The sequence below is a fragment of the Mobula birostris genome, chromosome 15 (assembly GCF_030028105.1).
Source record: "Mobula birostris isolate sMobBir1 chromosome 15, sMobBir1.hap1, whole genome shotgun sequence".
NCBI classification, from domain to species: Eukaryota; Metazoa; Chordata; class Chondrichthyes; order Myliobatiformes; family Myliobatidae; genus Mobula; species Mobula birostris.
The window spans coordinates 34,070,564-34,092,022 of NC_092384.1; the positions used below are offsets into that span (position 1 = coordinate 34,070,564).

At 40.4% G+C, this 21,459-nt stretch overlaps 1 protein-coding gene across 6 annotated transcripts in view; it reads right to left on the minus strand.

The window, feature by feature from the left end:
• The window catches only part of chd9 (chromodomain helicase DNA binding protein 9), a 275,269-nt gene extending 255,099 nt beyond the window's left edge, over positions 1-20,170 (minus strand). For 3 of the 6 annotated variants that reach the window (XM_072279569.1, XM_072279566.1, XM_072279567.1), the window contains exon 1: positions 19,855-20,170. The gene's annotated coding sequence lies outside the window, so the exon portion shown is untranslated. The remainder of the gene's footprint in view (positions 1-19,854) is intronic. The other 3 variants (XM_072279563.1, XM_072279564.1, XM_072279565.1) reach the window with 1 other exon arrangement.
• Positions 20,171-21,459: the final 1,289 nt, after the last annotated feature.

Here is a 21,459-nt window from a genome sequence, read left to right on the forward strand (position 1 = left end):
CAGCGCTACTTCAAGAAATGCAAACTAGAAAAGGGGCCAATCCTAATCAGTAGACCAATTTACAATTGAGTAACTACAGCACTTTGCATTTCTTCGATCAACATTCTTCTTCCAGCAAAAGCAGGGAAAGTGAACGGCTCAGATTTATTCAAGAGTTTAATGGAGTCAAAGAAATGAAGGAAAATTTTTATTAGTCCCAGATTTTGCATTCGTTCTGATGTTGAAAATGCAACAGTTGTCATTAAAACATTATCTTAGTAATTTCTAAAATGTGGTTGAACTTGAATTTTCTGAACTGCAACACTCCTTCAAAAATCAACGAAAAATCAATAAATTGGCAAAAACTTCAGGTGGTTTTATGAAATAGTTGCACATAAAGTTCCCTGAAAATGTTTTACACTGTTATGCAAGGTCAAATAGTACACTAAACTAAAATGACTTTTGGCCATTTCTTTGGCCCCAAGAAAGTAATTTCATGAGGATTATAATACCCCCACGAAGGGTTTTCCAGAATTTATTTTTCAAGTTTATGACACTTCAGCCTCTAATTTAATGCTAAATCTTAGTTCCATCCAATCTTTAGCAAGCACTCTGTAAAATGTATATAAGCTTAAGAGTTTATTTTTTTCACTCACTTGCTAACTGTGAGGATTTCCCAATTCGATTTGCTACTCACTCAGCTTGTATTATTTAGGCTGCTGTGCATTGCTGAAATGCTACCCAACAGCAGCTGATACTGGGAAGGAGAAGGTCCACGTGAGAAATCACAAAATCATTGCAACAAACTTTCTTGTCAGCACCGGGCATTTTCAGCTCCTTGCCCATGAAAGATAATTTATTCCCTCAAGAGATGTGGACCTCACTGGCAACACCAGCATTTGTTGACCATCCCTGGCTGCCCCTGAACTGACGAAGCAGTTAGGAATCAATCAGGTTGATGGGTCTGGAGTCACATAAAGACCAGATCAGGCAAGGATGACAGACTTCTTTCCTTAAAGGACTATAGCGAACAGAAGCATTTCTTCCCCCCTCCCGCCCCACCCCTCCAAGAGTCTCATGGTGATCACCTATAATTCAAGATTTCTTTATTCAACTATTAAAATTACAATGGTAATGACTAGATGTCACATAACTGGATCTTTAGCAATGAGGAGAGTTTGATAGAGCTATAAAAAATTATGGAGGAAGAAATGGGATAAATGGTAAGAGTTGTGGAAAGAGCTGCTAACAAAAGTGGTGGATGGGGGGGGGGGGGGGGTTAACTTCACTATTTCCGTGATGTGTATATGGATGGGAGAGATATGGAGAGCTACAATCCAGAGGCAGGTCAATGGAACTAGGCAGGATAATAGTTCGGTGTAAACTGGATAGGCTAAAGGTCCTGTTTTTGTGCTCTATGTCTGATGCTCCACAACAGAACCAAAGAAATTATTATTAAGTTGGCACAGTGCACAACGGTTAAATCTGCTATCACACAGCTTCAGGGACACAGGCTTGGCTCTGGCCCAAAATGCTCTCTGTTGAATCCTCACATTCTTCCTGAGATTGCATAGGTTTCCCCAAGTGCTCCAGACTCCTCCCACATCCTGAAGGCACGTCGGGTACGTAAACTTGTTAATATCAATTGCCCCTTACTGTTGAGGGTGGCAGGAGAAACAAGCAGAGCCGATGGGCATGCGAGATGGGACACATTACAGAGAAACAAAGTGGGGAACAGTACTGATAGCTGTTACAGATGTAAAGGAAGAAAGAGACCCTCTTTGCATCATGTGGACCAGGATTGATGTTATGTTTTTTCACATGGTTCTCTGCCCTGCGTTCTCAATTCATGACCTTTTCCAATGGATTAGCTCAGCAGCAATCAAAAAAAGCTACATAGAGGTGGCAGCGCTCAGTGACTTTCACACATCATAGACATCACTTAATACCAAAATGTGCAACGGCAAAACATCTAGAACTAGACTTCATACATGGCATCAGAATTCAACACTGACTGCTAGACTGACAGGGCAGACTTAAGTAACAGTGGCAGTAGGATCTCAGATGACTGTATACCAAACATTCCAAGAGATTGTCATATGCTGAAAAATAACTCCCTGAAGGCTGCCAACAAATACACACATGGAATGGGTCACAGTATATTTTTTAAGGAAATATTTCAACAGACAGTGGCTTTTATAAATCTACATTCTTTGGTCTCTAAGCAAGTTATAAAGGTGTTAATAAGCTAGTTGATAACCTTGATTTAGGTATAGTCTAATGACTCTGTTTTTGCATAGATCCAAACACATCAATTCAGGCACTCCACTTTGAAGTTTATTCAGTTAGTTTTTAAAATTATAACTGGTTAAATTTAGAGGCGGCTGCAGAAAGCAGGAAACATTCAGCAAGGTCAAACAGCTTCAGTGGGGAGAGAAAGTGATTCAAAACATCAGGTCAAACAACTTTCTTCAAAACTGGGAAAGCGAGCCAACAAGTAGCAAAAAGGGAGAGGGGTGAGGGAAATGTCTATACTGATCAAAGCAGTCAAGGTAGAAAATACTTTAAAAACTGAAAGTTATAGAAAGGAGAGTGAGGGGTTGGGGGAGGGAGGGAAGAGCACATTGAAGCTGGAAGATACTTCCAGATGGAGTAGAAACAAGTGGTCCATGTAGACTCAAGTAGGTAACTGAAGACAGAGATCAGAGTGGGATGGAAACAAAGAAGATCATGGTCATCCTTACTTCTGAATGAAGGTGTTTTGCAAAACAGTCATTCATACTGCCTTTTGTTTCTCCTTTCCAGAGAAGGCCACATGAACATCAAAATCAATACACTAGATTGGAAAAGTACTGCTGAATTGCTGCTTCAGTGGACTGTTTGTATTCCTGGGTAGTGGGATGGGAAAACATATAAAAACATTTGGGCATTTTATTTGCTGCAGTTTCAGGAAAATTGGTTGGTGGAAACGGATAAGCAAACCAGGGGTTTGCAGGGGCATGATCCGTTTGAAATAGTGAAAGGGATGGAGATGGTGGGAATTATGAGGGATGATCTGTTGAATGTAAAAATTGATGTGGAGAAAGGAGAGTAAAAGAGAAACCCTACCCTGATGTGGGCTGGGGTAAGAGGGGTTTTAACTTTTAGGGATGTTGTGCTGATTTTGCTTTATGCAAATCCATCTTTGACTAGTTCCTACCATATGATCATCAATACCTGCATTAAAAAGTTAGCCTGTTTTATTAAGGACTGTATTATAGACAGGTCACCACCAGGACTTCACCATTGTCCAATATTTCAGCCACCATTTTATTTTCTTGTGTTGTGTATTTACTTATACTGTGAGTCATCAGACCCGATTGAGATAGGCTTAAGTAATACACTCGGAGGTGCTGGAAGTACTCAGCATGTTAGGCAGTGCCTTGAACAAACCTCTCGTACGCCAGACGATGAACTCCAACGCTCAGTCTACCTCATCCCGACCCTTGTCTGCCAGCACCTTCTCTGTAACTGTAACACGATATTCTGCATTTTGCTTTCCTTTAACTTCCTCAGGGTAGTTATGCATGGCACGATCTGGATGGCATGCAATGCAGCACAGCAGTCAGCGTCACACGACTGCAGCTTGGGGAGTTCCAGAGTTCAACCCTGGTGCCATCTGCAAGTTGGTGCATCCTCCCAGTGGAATGTGTGGGTTTTCCCCCCAGGTACTCTGGTTTCTGCCCACAGTCCAAAGCTGTATCGGGTGGGTTAATTAATTGGCTGTTGCAAACTGTCCCGTGATTAGGCAAGGGTTAATTGGACTTGTTGGGGATTCCTGGGGTGGCATGGCTTGAAGGGCCAGAAGGGCCTACTCTGTGCTGTATCACAAAATAAAAATAAGAGCAGAGCTTTTCACTGTCTCACTACATTTGAAAATACAAAACGAATACCTGTCTATGGAAGGACAAACAGTTTACATTCCATTCAATTTATAAAACAACAAGGGAAAAGAATATTGTTAAATAACATGGATTATTCCAAAATGCTCACAACATGCTGGAGGAACTCAGCAGGTCGGGCAGCATCCAGGGAAACGATCAGTCAACGTTTCGGGCCGGAACCCTTCGTCAGGACTGAAGAGGTGCTGTTGGACTATTGATTTCTTATAAAGATGCACTTCAAACACTCACACCACACAGCAATTGCTTCCAAAAGGAAGTTTCACAGGAAATCCTCACACATATTATATATTAAAATAACTGCACATTGCATTACTAGCTTTTGTGATTTGAAATTAGACCAATAGACCATAAACAAAATTTCCATATGATCTCCTTTTCATACAGGTTCATTTAATAAATAGAACCAACAGCTCATGTAAAGATTAGAAAGTTCAAATGCACCATTCTCTTCACCTTACAAGTAATTTATCTGAACACTACTGTTGCAGTAACTGGGTAGCAGAGCTACAATTAGGGTACCTGAAGTTATGTGTTTCACGATGACACTTTCAACTGTTTGAGGATCAGTTTGGTAAGAATCATACTCAGACTTTTGACAAGGTTCTACAGGAAAGCTGGTGCGCAAGGTAAGAGCTCATGGTACAGGGGAGGATAACGGGGGGAAAGTGTGTTCATATGGACTACAGACTGATTATATTAAAGGCAAAGTCCAAATAAACTCCTTTCCCCAAGCTAGAAGGATGATGCTAGTGGAGAGGTGCCCCAACGATCAGATTTTGGCCCTCAGTTATTTTACTATTTATAGTGCAAGGTATCTAATAATATGAAAATAGGTGAGAGAGCGTGTTGCAATGTGGATATTTAAACTTATCAACAGGATACAAATAGTTTAGGGAGTTTCAGGTGAAAACTTGGCATACAGAGTTTAATGTGGGAAAGTGTAAGGCTATGCACTTCTTTACGAGGAATCTAAAGGCAGACTACTAATGGAGATGAACACAGTGAGAGGGATTTAGGTGTGCTTGTGCACAGATCACAGATGATTAACAGGTAGATGCAACAAGTGGTTAGGAAGCCAAATAGCATATTGGCCTTTATTAAATTATAAGAGGATTAGAATTTATAATTCAGGACATATTGTCAGAACTGTACAGTGTGAGGCTGAGGCCATGTCTGGAGCACTGTGCAGTTTTGGTCTCTTCCCCCCCCCCCCCCACCACCACCCCCCCAGGATATGCAGGCATTGGAAGTAGTCCAAAAGAGATTCCTTAGGATAATTCCTGGGATCAGAAGCTTGTCCCATTACAAGCAGGAGGAAGTCAGTTAAAACCGAGGTATGCAGGCATTTCCTCTCGCAGAGAATGGTAAATCTCTGGAATTCCCTACCACAGAGAGTTGTGGAGGCTAAATTACTGGAAGAATTTGAAGATGCATGTAAATTTTTGGAAATTGAGGCCAATGGGGAAACCAGTATAAAAGGAGAGATGAGACCAAGTGCTAATCAGCTCTGATCACATTAAATGGAAGGGTAATCTTGAGTGGCCTATTTGTGCTCATACATTCTTATATTATTAAAACCACACAGAGTAAATATATCATACAACTGAAAGGTTAGAATTCTCCAGATGTATATTGGTCTGCACACAGTATATTCACTCACAATGTCAAAGGATTTTATTGTATGTTGGAGGTGAAGGTCAGGACTCTCAAAATTCCATTGCATTTCCTTCACAACCTCATACCCAAACGTTAGGGATGGACAGTAATAAACGCAGCATAATGAACCCACCTCGTCAGAGATAGCCACACCCCACCAGTGAATACAAAACATATACTAAGCCAAGAAAAACAGGAAATGGCTGGCTGTCACGTAATACTTCTGGTGCTTCTAAAATCTGACAGATGCATGCTAGAGACAAGACGTGGATAGGTTTGCAATATTTTTTATAATTGCCTAGTTTACTGGTTGCAAAACAAAAATGGTGGTGCATGGCTTTAACTTCACTTGGGTTAATGTTAAGTTTACAGCCCAGAAGCAGCATGTTAATACTGGAATGGATTTAATACGGAGTGTAAATTTTAAAACCAAGCTTATGGAACTGAACAATTTTGTGTCTAGTCTGGATTGATCATGCACAACAAGGTGGTATTTTACTTTGCCCCATCTATTAATTGGTATTACTGGAGCCATTACACAACAGTTGTCTTGAAGAACAAAAAGACATCCAAAGCAAATGCTTTTCTGCACGATTAGTCAACTGAAATTCAAACAGCACACGCTGGCAAACATATGGTGTTATCACGCTGACGTCTGACCAAGATGATCACAATTGCAAACATTGCCAGTGTCCATTCCTACATCAGCCCATCTGCTGCTGAACCCAATCACTCCCTTCATAACAGTTTCAAATATATATACCATTATTCTGTCTACGCTTTCAACACATGCCTTTCACAAACATAACTAAAATTCTGATGCCGATATCCTAACCACCAAGTCTTATCAGCTTCCTGGGTCCAGATCCAGCAGTATTTCAGTTATAACGTACCAACATGGTCTGACCCTACTTGCCTCTAACCTATTCCTGCGATTTTACTTTAATATTTTTTGCCCCTTCCAGCCTCTTGTCCCAGATTATCCAAGGCTTTCATCACTTTACCAATTGCAGCTACATCTTTGGCCATCTGGAAACAAAATTTTGGAATCCATGCCCGCAGACCTTTCCAAATTATTTCTTTTCTGGTTGCTTGTCCCAAAATCTGTATATAACACTACCTAAAGTTCCTCACAGGAGAATTGCCTAATGAAATTTGATATTTTACAATATTAAAGACAATTGTTGTTTGCATTCTACAATAACAGACTGGTTTCTAATGGCAATGCATTTAATAGATTGAAGCAGCAGTATGTCACTCAACCCTTGTATCTGCTCCATCATCCAAAAGGATCAAATCTGTTTGTGTCTGTACTAACCTCATATCCCTTGATTCTAAAAAATCTTGAATTTTCTAAGTTGCAGTGAGGTCACCTCTTATTCTTCTAACGCAGGAGACCACAGGCTTACAATCAGCTTAATCTTTCTTCATGGGACAAATCCAGGAATCAGTACGGTGAGTCTTTGCTAGGTTCCTCCTATTGCATTCCTCAGATAGGGAGGCCAGACCTGTGCACAATATTGTAGGCCACGTCATGATCGTAGAGATGTCTTTGTCCATCTGGAAACCAAATTTGGGAATCCACCCAATTAGGCCTCTATAATTACAGCACAACGTTTGTACTCTTGTATTCAAACTGAACGACAGCACAGGTATAATGGACCAAATGGCCTTCTCCTGCTTCAGTTTGCTTTGCTCTAATGTTCTTATCCTCCGGCAATAAAGGCCACGCTTGCTTCTTGCACACATTGCACTTATGCTAACTTTCAGCAACACCCAGGTGACTCTTAACACAATCTCTCACCATTTAAAAAGCATCCCAAGCACGAGGAACAAAAATTAATAACGTACATTGAATCGGTTATACTACTGACAAATAGCTAAAGATGCAAATCAAAAACCATGCTGTGCCGCAACAAGACTCAAAGGTTAAGAAAGCACTGAACACAAAACTAGAATTCTAGCAGCTCAGGACCGCAGTAATCTGCCAATGCACCAATGCCAAATGTTGTGTCTGCCTCTTCAATACTTCATAGAAGGAGAATTGCAAGCAGCAGTGTAGTTTACTGCAAGTGCCAGCACAGCTACCAGGAAGTGTTACACAAAATTCCTACACTACTTGCCAAATTTCAAACACTTTCTCTTGATCTAGCAATGAGCCAAGTCACGGTACATTCAGGGTCATTTATTGCAACTTTGAAAACCAATCGACAGGTTGACCTCACTTGGTAAACCAATCAATATTAATGGAAGCGTTTTCTGTTCTTTCAGCATTTTTAAGTGAAAAGCAGAAAACTGACTTAAAGACAAAAGAACTGAAGTATTAATTTGCAGAATTTCTTTCAGCTAAAGCTTCAGACACAATTTCAATATGCCTTCATCTTTTGGCAATCAACTTAACAGAGAACATGGCCTCCAGTTACAAATTTTTAACTATATCTTACCATTCTGTGACAACTGTGACTAAGAAATACAGCAAAACTTCTTTAATCTGCCATTTTGGTGGTGTTGACGAGCAGATTTTCCAAACAATTTAATATTATTCTATCATATATTTAATTCACTTTCCTTTTAAAAGTTACGTTACAGAAAAAAAAATATTTTTCTGGGAACCTAAAGTTTAAAGGGATCTTGATTAACAAGGCCAAAGTGAGCATGGGAAACAGATACACAAGAGATTCTGCAGATGCTGGAAATCCACAACAACACAAACACAAAGTGTTGGAGGAACTCAGCCAATCAGGCACCATCAACGGAAATAAACAAACAGTCGATGTTTTATGCCGAGTCCCCAAATCGTTGACTATTTATTCATTTCAGCAGATGCTGGATGACCTGCTGATCTCCTCTAGCATTTTGTATGGGAAAGAGAAACAGTTCCGTTTCATCGAGGTGTAGCCAACAGAAGTTGAGTGCAAAAAACTGGGCCCCAGCACATGGTGGAGGAGGGAAAAAATTAGGCCCCAGCATTTCGTGGAGGAGAGCAAGAACTGGGGCTCAGCAAGTGTAGAAGGAGCTCTAACTCAGGGCCCTGGCAAGTGGACAGGGATTGTGAAAACCAGGCCCCAGTCAGTGACAGAGGGCACAGACCAGGGATTCATAAATACCTTCTAAAAAGTACCAGATCAGTGCAGCTGCACCAATCCCTCATTCCCTTCATTCACCAGAGGCAGATGGTGAACCGTCAAGATTTCCAAATAATCAGATACTGTACCAGATTATCGGGAGTTTTGCTCCAGCAATTAGTGCAGTTCAGATACCAGTCTGAATGGATGGACAAACAATTGGAATGCAAATGAAAAAAAATGTCACTTGTTACTGGGTATATTGTGCAGGATCAATTTACTCAATGGTTATTTTCCCCAGAGGTGGCACCTGTCACGCATCTTGTTTATCCTACATGCTGACTAGTTTTATGAATTTAATTAGTTTGTTTTCAAAAGACTGAAACAGCAGAATGATATTAATCTGCTGGGACACACCAACACAAAAGACTTAGGCGCAGAGCTTCTCACTCAATGGCTGTTGACGAGTTCAAGTAGGGTCACGGTATGACAATAAATAAGTGGTTAAAATTAAAAGCTATCACATTTTCCCCCTCAAAAACCGTATTATGCAAGGGATTTAATAAGTCATCACAGGAAATCCAGCTAATCAGAAGGTCACCAATAAGTTATTGCAGCAAGATATTAAAGCTCAGCTTCCGAAGTTACTGCAAATAAAACACGAGCTTATGATGTGGATGAGTACAAAACACAGCTGAGCACACCAAGACATGCGTTTGTAACAATAGAGCATGATACATCCATTCCACAGTCACAGAAATTCAAACAGTTTGAATGCATTAGGCCCACTTTAATAGAGCTATCTAATTTCATACCTCAATACCCTCCCCATCAGCCACTGATGTATTTTATTTATTTTAGAAAACACCAGCACAATATCGCTTTCTAGTTGCTAACTTCAATAAAACATCACAAGTTTCAACAGTGCTGGAAAAATGTCGAACTTCCTCTTTCATTCTTGCGATAATTATGTTTTTTAACTATTCATAGCTTGTCAGAACTGTAAAAATTTCTACTCCAGTTGCATAAGTATCTGCCATTACAAATCTTCAATCACATTGCTAACTTTCCTCCATGTCTCTTTGCGGCCCAAGTTATGGAATATACAAACTCAAGATCAGCCTTCTCGCTTCCAGAGTAAAGACATGAAATTCTGACAGAGCTCCTTGTAATAATGAATGGGTTTGATAGAAGAACACATGGGAAACGGTATGCATTTCTGAAGGAGATTGGACTAAGGAAATATTAAGAGGGGAATAAATACAAACAGATCAAAAGAGTGTTAAGAGTAATGTCTTTCAGAGTATGCCAACAGTGTGGAATTCACTAGCACGTGAAGCTGATACTGTTGACCACTTTAACAGTGCAGTCAATGCGTGCATGGAGATGCAGATGGAGGGATAAAGATGTGGGTAGGAGGAGATAAATAAATTGGAAGGGACTTTGCGTTAAGTCAAATAACAGACATGCATAAACTTGCATGCTATCAGATACAAAGAACTTAGAACTATGTAATATTGCTTGTAATCACAAAGTGTTTACAATAAAAAGGACACAGATTTAGTAAAAAGAATAAATAGGAATATATGGGGTCAATCTAAAAATCATTCATTCAACTTCACAGTGATTTACACTTCAATATTTCATTGAATTCTGCAATGCACTACCTATAGCTTAGCATATGCAGCACTTCATCAATCACAGTGCCGGACAGATATATTCTCAATATCTTGATGCAAGTTTAATGGAAATTTAACTCCAATCATTGATTAGTGTAACATTTTGGGTGAAAAGTATCATTTCATTTATCTCAATTTACACAAGGCTATGAAGGTTAAGTACTACAGGCTTCCAAAGGTCTGATTTTACAATATAATAAATTCCAATATCTGTACAAAATAATTTTCGAAGCTCACCTATTGCACAAGCATGAATAATGAAAACGTGCAGAATGAAAACCTGAACCTTCCTCAGTGTAACAAAGCAGTGGTGTGTCAGAGTCGCAGAACTGTACAGGAGATGGCCATTCAGTCTTCACTTAACTAGACTGTGGCTCAAATCAGGCTGATTTGCGATTTTGATTCATATTCTCTTGATACAATTAACTAAAGACCGTTTGAATGTTTCAATTGGCCCAGCATGTACAATCCTTAGAGAAAAGGTCGAGATTCCCAATATCTTGCATCAGGACAGACTGGTCACATTATAGCAAGGTTGATTTGCAGATTCCATATCTTAACCTTCAATACAGTATGCCTTTAAGAAAATTGTGATTTAAAATGCTTTTAGCACAGGAAGACATGACAATAAAATAGTTTGTTTATGCCTGTGCAGTGAAAAAATGAATTCCATTATAACACAATAAAATACTTCAAATACAGGGGGAAGGTAGGGGTGGGAGGGAAAGAGAGAAGAATCACAACCAGAAGATATGCTTAGTAGTTGGGTACCTTTCCAGTAAATGCAGGGCATGTTTGAAAAAAAATCTACCATTTTCAATCCAGCCTGTTCTTCCCTCCACTGCTCACTCGCCCAAACCTACAAATTACTAGATTGAAAATTGAAAAGTTATAAACTCCAACTGGAAGTAAGATGGGTCTATCATCAACAGAACCATGTTAATAAAGTGGTAAATTCAAAGCAAAAAGCTTTCTGCTCAAGGTATTTATAACATTACTCTCAGGCTTCATGGTAAAGTCTATTTATAGGACTGAAACCAAAGTTGCAAATCTATCAACTACTGTGATATATTTTTCAGTAAGGTGGATTCCACTTAAATGGGACACATCAGGACCGGTACATTTTGGCCCAATTAAGCGGCTGCCCCAACTAGCTAAAGTTTCAAGGAAATCATATAAAAGTATAAAAAAGACCAACTACCTTTTAACTGAGTAACAAATAATAAATTGGAACACTGCCAATACTACTACAGTACTATAAAACTGTATTAGTTCCTAATAATGAGAGGAATTCAACTAGTGTACGCTGTCATGTTCTTTTCATTGACCGTAAATGAACAAAGTCAGTGTAGACACCCAGTACAGATAATGAACTGTCTTCATACAATAGCTTTAACAATTGCATTTTCCAAATCTTCATTTTAATTGTAACAGTCAAGATGATTGTTGGTATCTTCAAATTCTTCATAGCTCCTAACGTGAAGTAACAAAATTGTTTCAGTTTCACTTCGGGCTGTTTCTGGCATCTCCAAGTCTGAATGCTTGAAACCTCAGTGAGCAAATCAGTTCCGAATTGTCTTACTCCTTCTTTTTCACCAACTATCAGTGACAAAAATCACTGCTTTTTGAACAGAAACATACACAACCGACTCTATTTTAAAAAGCTGTTTGCTGTAAGCACGGTGTAGCAGCTAATGGCCAGTGCACGTGGCTGACGCTAGTTACAAGCTGTTCAACAAGTCTCCTGTCTACAGTAAGTGGTAGAGTGTCCCAAATAAACAAAGGGATTCCCAGCTATTTTCTTGATTAGTTTTTGTTCTTTAAGAGTTGTCCCAAATAAGTGGCTGCCCCAAAAACCAATGGCCCAGTTAACCAGAATCCACTGTGAAACTTGCGGCTAATTTTCCAATCACTACAACTATCCAAACATATTCAGTTCTGGGCACAAGGCATAAGCAGATTTGAAACACAAGATTGTTTTGATGGTTCATTATTCTTAGGTTGAAAAGAATTTGGCAAAATCATGTTGTCAGTATCTTGTCCAGTTAAGCTTATTATACAGAAAAGAAACAGAGATAACCAAAATATTATCGAACCACAGTGCTCATTTTTAATCATGATAACCTCCATAGGTTGAAGAAAACTATGACAGAAACAAAATTCGAGGTGGTATTGTTAATATACGCTAATGGATGAATTAGGTGAAACTGAAAAAGGTTGAAGAAATGGTAGAGAAAAATAAAGGGAATTGAGAAGTTGGTCATTTTGCTAGAAAGTTATGCTGCTCAGGATAATCTGGATGTCCTTGTTTATGACAGTTAAAGTAAACATGGAAGAACAGCAAATAATTACAATTAAGTGCACTTTTTGCAAGGGGAACTGAAGTACAAGGGTAGGCTCAAGTCAGCAAGGTTTCCTCCAGGGGTCCTATTCTGCTTGGCTGCCAGTGTCTAGTGGTGTTCTGCAGGGGTCTCAGAGATAGATGGAGAGGCAGGAAGTGTTGAGGAAACAGGCAGGCTGCAAAAGGACTTGTTGGGCGATTGGGCCAAGGGGTAACAGATGGAATATAGCAAACGGAAGTGTATAGTCATCAACTTGGTAGAAGGAATGTCTATTCTAAAAGGGGAGAAAACTCAAAGGTGGAAAGGGACTCTGGAATCCTTGTGCATGATTCCCTAAAAGTTAATTTGCAGGTTGAGTTAGTGGTAAGGAAGGCAAGTTCAATATTAGCATTCATTTCGAGAGGACTAGAATGCAAGAGCAAGGATGTGGTGCTGAGGCTTTATACGGCACTGGAGAGGCTTTCATTGATACACCATGGAAAGCATCCTGTCGAGGTGCATCACACTGGTATGGTATCTGCTCTACCTGTGACAAGAAATTGCAAAGTTGTGGACTCGGCTCAGCACATGACAGAAACCTGCCACCCATCCATGGAGTCTATCTACACTTCTCTCTGCATCAGTAAAGCAATCAGCGTGATCAAAGACCCCACCCACCCCCTCTCATCAGGGAATAAAGTATATACCACCAGGTTTAAGAGCTTCTATCATACCGTTATAAGACTATCGAATAGTTCATTGGTACAATAAGATTGATTCTTGATTTCACAATCTACCTTATGATCCTGCATCTTATTGTCTACCTGCACTGCCCTCTCTCTGTAGCTGCTACACTTTATTGCTTTACATTGTATTACCTCAGTGCACTGTGTCATGAATTGATATGTACATGAACAGTATGCAAGACTAACTTTTCTCTGCAAGTTAGTACATGCGGCAATAATAAAACAATTCCAATTCTATTTACATTTGATCTCCTAAAGTGCAACACTTCACATTTGGTGAGTTTCCACCTGCCATTTCTCCGTCCATATCTTGGTAAATACTGATGTACAGTACTCATTTTACACGTCACTCACATCCTCTGCCTCCAAGCACGTATTTTCTTCTTTATCAAGTGGTCCTCTTGCTTTTGATGCATGTATAGAATGCCTTGGGATTCTCTTTAATGCTACTTACTGAAGACTTTTCATGGTACCTCCAGGCTTTCCTACTTCCCTTCTCAAGTTCTTTTCTGGCTGCTTTAAAATCCCCAAGTGCTTTATTTGATCTTAGCTTCAAAACCTTACATATGCTTCCTTTTTCTTCTTGATGATTCACCATCCCCTTAACATCCAAGTTTCCCTGACCTTCCCATCCTTGCCCTCCCTTTTTACTAGAATACACCTGTTTGGTACTCTGTTCAGTTGGGTCTTTAAACATCCTCCACATTAGGTGTGACTTGGGGAAAAAAAAATCAGCTGTCCCAATTAACTCCCTAGTTCCTGCCTAATATTCTCATGATTTCCCTTGCTCTAATTTATTACTCTTCCACAAGGTCTATACGTATTATCTATAGCTAACTTCAAATATGCAAGGAGTTGTGACCACAGTTCCCCAACTGTTCTCTCACTGAAATGTCAGTCCCCTATCCAGGCACCTTGCCCAACTCCAGGACCCGTACAGCCCCCTCCTCTTGTTGGACTAACTACAAACGTTTTACATATTGATGTAAGATGATGGGATTTGCCCAGTGAGCAATTATAGAAGCTTGATGAATACCAAAATTTAGAAAAATAAGGGGCAATTTCACTGAAACACATCCAGTTCTGGGAATTTTGGATAGGTAGATGGTAGGAAACCAATTTGCTGTCTGGAGAGTCTAGAATAAGTAGGCATACTAGAACATCAAGAGAGAAAGATGCATTTTGGACTGAGATGAGAAGGGTCTTCACTTAGAATTGTGAATGTTTGCAATGTTCTACCCAGAAGTCCATGTTGCTCAGTAACTGAAATCACTGAAAGTGGAGACTGATAGTATTACGATCTCAACTGAAAATTATAAGACTATTTCAAGTCCCATGTAGAGGATCACCCATGATCTTGAATGCTGGAACATACTCTTGGGCAGTGTTGTTCCTTTCTTTAGGGAAGAAAATTACACATATTCTTATGTAGCAGGCCTTTTCACAAATTATGAGCCTTCTGGAACTGATTATCAAAACATGTGGCAAGTGTAGAATCTAAACAAACCTTCAAAAGAGCTGGACATGTGCCTCAAAGGGGGAAAATGCCAAATATAGCTCAAAATATCTTCTTCAGCCCCCTTTGATTCATCCTCAAAAGAGGATAACTACCTTCCCTTAATAAATCCATGCTGAATGTCCTGATCTATGTATCATTTTAAATTATTTTTGAATTATTTTCCCACAAACTTTTTCCTCTAATGTCACAAGATCTAGTCTGGAGTCGGACTATGCATTCATTGTGAGAAAGCATGGTCAGCCAACATGGGTATGTCTAATCTGCACTTACCATTCTGACAACTCCCCTTCTAATCCTTGTCATCTTGCCAATGTAGCTTCCCCTCCATAGGCTTGCCCAGGAGGAGCTCAGGGCATCTTCAGTGACAGCATCTGGAAATTAAAGAAATGTGCAGGATGCAGCTGAAGACCCAAGGATTTGACTAACCCTTGTTCCTAAGCCCTCTGACACTAGGACTGGCACCTGAGGATAGGGATGATATCTTGAAACTTTAATCGGTTCCAAGCTGATCTTCTGGGATCTAAATTGAGATCCAGGTCTATATCAGCTGCAGACTGGTGTACGGCGCTGGCAGGGACAGGACTATGAAATTTTATTGTTGGCCATCAACCTGTACTCTATTATGATGATGATGGTACTATTGGTCACAGGCTCCAAGAATGGAAAGGAGCACCAGAAATTTGACAAATAAAGATCCAACATTAGTACACAGTTATGTAGATTCAGCATACAGTAATTTTTTAAAACATTGCGCGAGTTGTAAGTGTGGCCCTCCCAAGAAAAATCCGAGATCTACCGCCTTAGGCCTGGACTGTGACCAGCTGAATGAAGATTTCTGGAGAGAGTACAAAATCATTTGTAGGTTATAGACGTCAGTTTATTTCCCATCCTGAGACAGGATGGTAAAGAGCCATCATTTTCCAATGCTGCAGTACTTCTGGTGAAGGGGGTCTCAATGCCGCTGGATAGATAATCCCAGGATTCCGAGGGGAGCTTGCAAGTGGTCACGTTCCTGTGTGCTCAAGGCCCACGCTCTTCTTAGTGATTCAGGATGCATGCCTGAAAAGTACTGTTAGAGTACGCTTGGGAAATAACTGCAAGAACTGATATACATTTTATAGACAGTACGTGCTGCAGCCAGTGTCAGTGGCAAACTGTATGGTAGTGAGTGGGGTACCAATCCAAAGGGCTGTCTTGCCCTTTGTGGAATTGAGATCCTTGACTGAAGCTAAGAAAGCATCCTGTCCATTCTTTTGAAGTTCAAAGCACCTTTGCCAACAGCACAATCCATTACCATAGATTAGTTCAATCAGAATCTACTATTTCATAATTCCATGCTCTACTGTAATGTATTTATTCAGTGCTCACCTTAGCAATTAAACTTGACAACCTATTTCTCACTTACAACATGAATACAGTCATGCCAGTCAATAAGACTGCCTATTACAGTATCTCTGTACTACCTTACCTGCTGTTTAGCCAGTTGCTGAACCTGTCAATAACACGTCATCAGTTCACCAACTTCAAAGTTTAGCTAATCAACCTCTGCATATAACAAAAAAGTATACACCACAATGCCCATACTACTGCTAACCTGCTCTAGAATATTTAGTCCAAGCTTACCAGGCATGACCTACCATTTACAAACCTATGTTCATTCTCTCTGATCAGCTGAAATTTTTCAAGTTCTTCAGTCACTTTAATGTTTACCTTAGCATCTGGCAGTTTCACAACATTAGATCTGGCCATTTCCTCGCGTTTTTCATGAGAAGCAAGCAAGATGAACAATTCTCCAATCTAAAAAACTGGGCATGATTCAAAAGAAAATAAAATGTACTGGAAATACTCAACAAGCTTTGCTGGGGAGAAATACAAATCAGGAGAATTCAAGATGGTTAAAGTTCAGCAATTTGTAACATTCTTATTGTAAACTGCTGGGACAGACAACCTAAATACAAGTTGGTGAGCAACTAATGTTGCAACAGGTGAACTTGACACATGATGTTTTTTGAACTCCCAAAAACTACTACAAATAATTTGTTTATCCTTCCCACTGCTATCTCAACCCCAACAGGGCCATTGTTTCTGTCAATACTGCTGATTAATTTATTAGTGCAACTCAATATTCCCAGCTTCAAAATATACAATTCCAAGATTTACTTTCTTAATCCTCATGGGCCATTCTCAAAGTGTCAAAATGATTAACATATCTGCAAAAAAATATGCATGCTTCAACATGGACTTCATAGGACACACAAACTAACTTTACATATCCCATGAATCAAGTGCTAGATACCTAGGAAGAAAATCTCACTTAGCTTTGCAAGATTTATGGACAACACAACACACATCACTTGCTTATTTATTTTTCAGAATCTAGCCCCTAGAGTCTATATCTTCCAAGTATTCAATGCAAATCAGAAACCTGCTACTATTATCCAAAATTTATTTTCAAGAAAACAACATTCCTGACAGTTAATTTAGAATTTCAATGCAGAGTTATTGCTGCCATGAACTCGAATTAAGCAGAATTGCAATTAACAATGCGATAGGAGACACCAAATTGATTCAGCACTGTGCAGGTCCATATGCGTAACCTAATTATGAGATTTTTAAAAAGTGTACAGAATGCAATAGTACCTGTTGAGACTAAAGTTGTCAAATAAAGTGAAAAGTGAGAGTATTACTGGAGAATTATTCAGCAAAATGTTGGCTTTAAAATGCTTAAATATTGTACCAAACAAGAAGAAAATATATTTTCAATGAAAAAGGAAACATTTGACTAAAATAGTGACATTAAAATAACAGTACTGAAAGGCAAATGTTTACAGGTACTGAATCGTACAAGAGCCAATGGAAGGGAAATAAATATGATTGTAATTTACCCAGGTTGATCATCTCTCTTTAGCAGTGTAAGAAAACTATCAGTGGATCTTAGTCAAATAAGGGACAGTATTTTGCCAACAAAAAAATCATGTACTGAGGCAAAAAGGTAACAGATTTCTTGGCACACGAAGGAAAAGGTTTCTAAAAGTCAATCAAAAGTCTCACAACAGATATTTTTAATATTTACTTCTGGTTGGAAATAGGAGGGCAGAGATGTGAGGTGGCAATAATTACTATAAACTATAAATGGTTCTAAATGATTCTAACTCTTTTCCTCAACTCTATTTCAATGGCTCTTATGGATAAAATGTTAGGAAACATCTCAAAATTAAACAGCAAGACATTTCTAAGCATTATATTTGCACATAACAGAACTAACCATATGAGAAGATGTGGTCAGTATAAACCAAACATTTCACTGTGTACTGTAATATTAGAATTGAAATGTGAAATGAGGTCCGAAAAGTCATGTGAAGTGGTAACACAAGAAAAATAGTATCATATATGGAACGATCTACACAAATATCAATACTAACACTGACTTAAAACTAGCTCACTAAAAAAAACAAAACTGGTACATATTGTTTACATGGTAAGGTCCAGGCTAAAGAAGAACTTTTATTTACATTATACACTTCAAAACCTCTTGCATATATGAAAACGAGGGAATTACTTTGATGTGACTAGTTTGTCTTGATGAAATTGGTCAAAGAGAAACATTAGTAAGACACCAGGACACTAATTTACCAAATTATTTTCAAGATACTGATCAAAAAAGGCAGACTTTAAAATGAGCCCAAACACTACAAGGTGAGGTCTAGAAGAGAATAGGAAATCTAACAGATTAGGTCCTATTTACAGAAAATTGAGCAAATTAGTTCACTGCCACTGTCAAAGCTAATCCTCTCCTCCGAGAGTTTAGCCTCCCTACACTATGTTACCAGTCATAATTACATGAAGCACACAATGGGAATTTCCAAATCATTAAATAATGCAGGATTTTACTCTTGACAGCCCCACACACATAGATGATGAATTGCCATAACCCTTAAAATTACACACAAGCGTGAAAGCAAACTTTAGTAGAAATATGAAGACCTAGGACGCCTCTAATTTTGGTCTCAACGAATGCAATCTGATAATAACGCATGTGACACACAGAACACTTATATGTGCACACAAATTTCTTCTTGCGTCCCAAAATTATATCAACGTTCATGTGTTAAGCTGAATTACTGAAATCTTAACACACTGGGCACATTTTCACGTCCTGGCCATTCGACGCCTCCTTGAACGGATAAGCAGCTGGCGGCGCGACACCAGTGACTCAGTGGAACGCTGCTGTACAATGGAGCCGTGACTCATCCGGTCAGAGCAAGCACATCCTCTTCCCTCCCTTGCCTTCTCTTCCCCTCCCCTCCCCCCTCCTCCCCCCCCTCAAAATCACCTCCCCCTCCCTTTTAAACGACCGCACATTAAGCGGGCCCCAGTGGCTTCCCCTCCCTCCTTCCGTCCATTTCCCGTTTGTCTCCCTGGCAGGATCCCCGTTGCTTTTGCCAGTCCAGTCCAGCCCGAATTGCACGCACGTGTTTCCACGTCGCTACTTTCCGAACACAATGTAACGGCGCGAGGATGGAACCCGGCGCTGACAGGACGGCGCGAGGTTGGAACCCGGCGCTGACAGGACGGCGCGAGGATGGAACCCGTTGCTGACAGGACGGCGCGAGGATGGAACCCGTTGCTGACAGGACGCAGCGAGGATGGAACCCGGCGCTGACAGGACGTCTCGGCGATCCCACAGCGAACACGCAGACAGCAAGCTGCGCCATTGGCCTTTCGCTACATCGGAACAGCCCGGAGGAGGCAGCAAAAAAAAAGGGCTGTCAGCTTTCACAGGTTGCGGGCAATAGAAGTTACATTTCACTTATCCGGAGTGGCCCACTCCCACATTAACTCCAATCCCTAAAAATATAAACAGCACTCAAATCACGACAGGAAAAAAAAAGAAACACCCCACATTGGGATCTCGTTTTTGCTGGTTGTTGGAAGCTGAACTTACCAGAGGAAAGGCCGGCTCTAAAGGAAGTATTTATGAAGAATGATTATTTGCGAAGTTTAGTACGGAGTCGACCTCAGCGCTCCGACTAACGTGATACATTTCATTTGCATATTTCTTTTTTGTTTTCTGATTGGACACTGGCTGCTTTCGGGGTCAGTGCCGACACGGCTGCTTTATTAGAATTAGTTGTTGTATTTGCTCGGGGGGGTTGGCACCGCGGGTGTCCCCGCAGCTCTGAGTGGCAAAATTTCGGGAGGGAATTCGGAGAAAAGCCCGGCGCAACCTTTCCCAGCGATCATGGCCGTCCCGCGGCGAGACCAATCCGGGGCGACTTTACTCGGAGAGCGGCGGGGGAAGAGCCGAGCCGAGACTCCCGGAGTCGCTGATAGGCCGAGGAGGGGCGGGGAAGGAGAGGCGGGGCGGGAGGTGAGAGGAGAAACACGAAAGCGGCTGCTCGCGTCTCGGCCTCGGGCTCGGGCTCGGGCTCGCGCTCGCGCTCGCGGATGACAGGCAGCGAGACGCTCCGGAGCTCGCTGCACGTCAATCAACCCCGGCTAGAGGTCAGCAACGAGACTCGCGGCTGCCAAGGAGGGCTGAGTGCTTTACAAATGGCCCGGATAAATATTAGCCTTTTGGAGATAAGGAGGACTGAGTCAAGGTATCAAGCAAGTTCATTTCCACGGAACAATTAGAAGACTTCAGAGTCAATTCTGAAATAAAAGCTACCTTCTTGGACATACAACTGGTCCTTTTCTCTAAAACCTTTTAAACCCGCGTTCTTTTAAAAGAATAATTAACTCAAGCCCCGGTGATTTTTTTTGTGTGTGTACGCAGTTTTAACTTGCTTTGAGCCATTTGCCAAGGAAACATTGAAAATACAAAACAAACGCTGCGAGCGTTCTTTGGGAGTACTAACACAGTATATGATTTCAGATCAGAGCCACGAATACTGATATTGCTCCGAGATCACAAATAGAGGTGATTGGAATCAGAAAGAGCTCCTTGTGGAGAAGGGAAAAATGAACTGGGTTATAACTCCGAATCGATCGTAAGAGCAGCCCTGACAGATGTAAAAGTGAAGACTGGCGGGTAATAGGATCAGGCTTGTTTGTGACGCTGCCCTTCGGCTGAGTCGTTTCAACTTGAACCTCCGTCATTAAAATCATTCACAGTTGAATTACATTCAATATGGAAGTGCAGATGTGAAGAATGGTCACTGGGGTGAGGTTGAATTGAACTGGTTGCATCTGTAGAATGGCAGACCAACATGATTCACTACCTGGAGAAGCTGAAAGGGAAGAAAACTGATATTTTCTATTCCCACATTGCACAGTTAACTCAAAATCTATAGGTGAAGAAGAAATTCCTTGTATATGAAACAAAAACTAATGTCTATAATTTAAACATAAATTATTACAGGGTTATGATTAGGTTTTTGGGCCCCTATTCTAATGCCCAAGACTAAAAGCTTCATCCCATTTTATAGCTACAAGGCTAACTAACTAACTAACACAAATCCAACTAATTCTTGTAAAAATCGACCTGATTCATTATTGGCCTTTAGGAAAGGTAATTTCTCTTTACTCTGTTTAGGCACATGGTCAA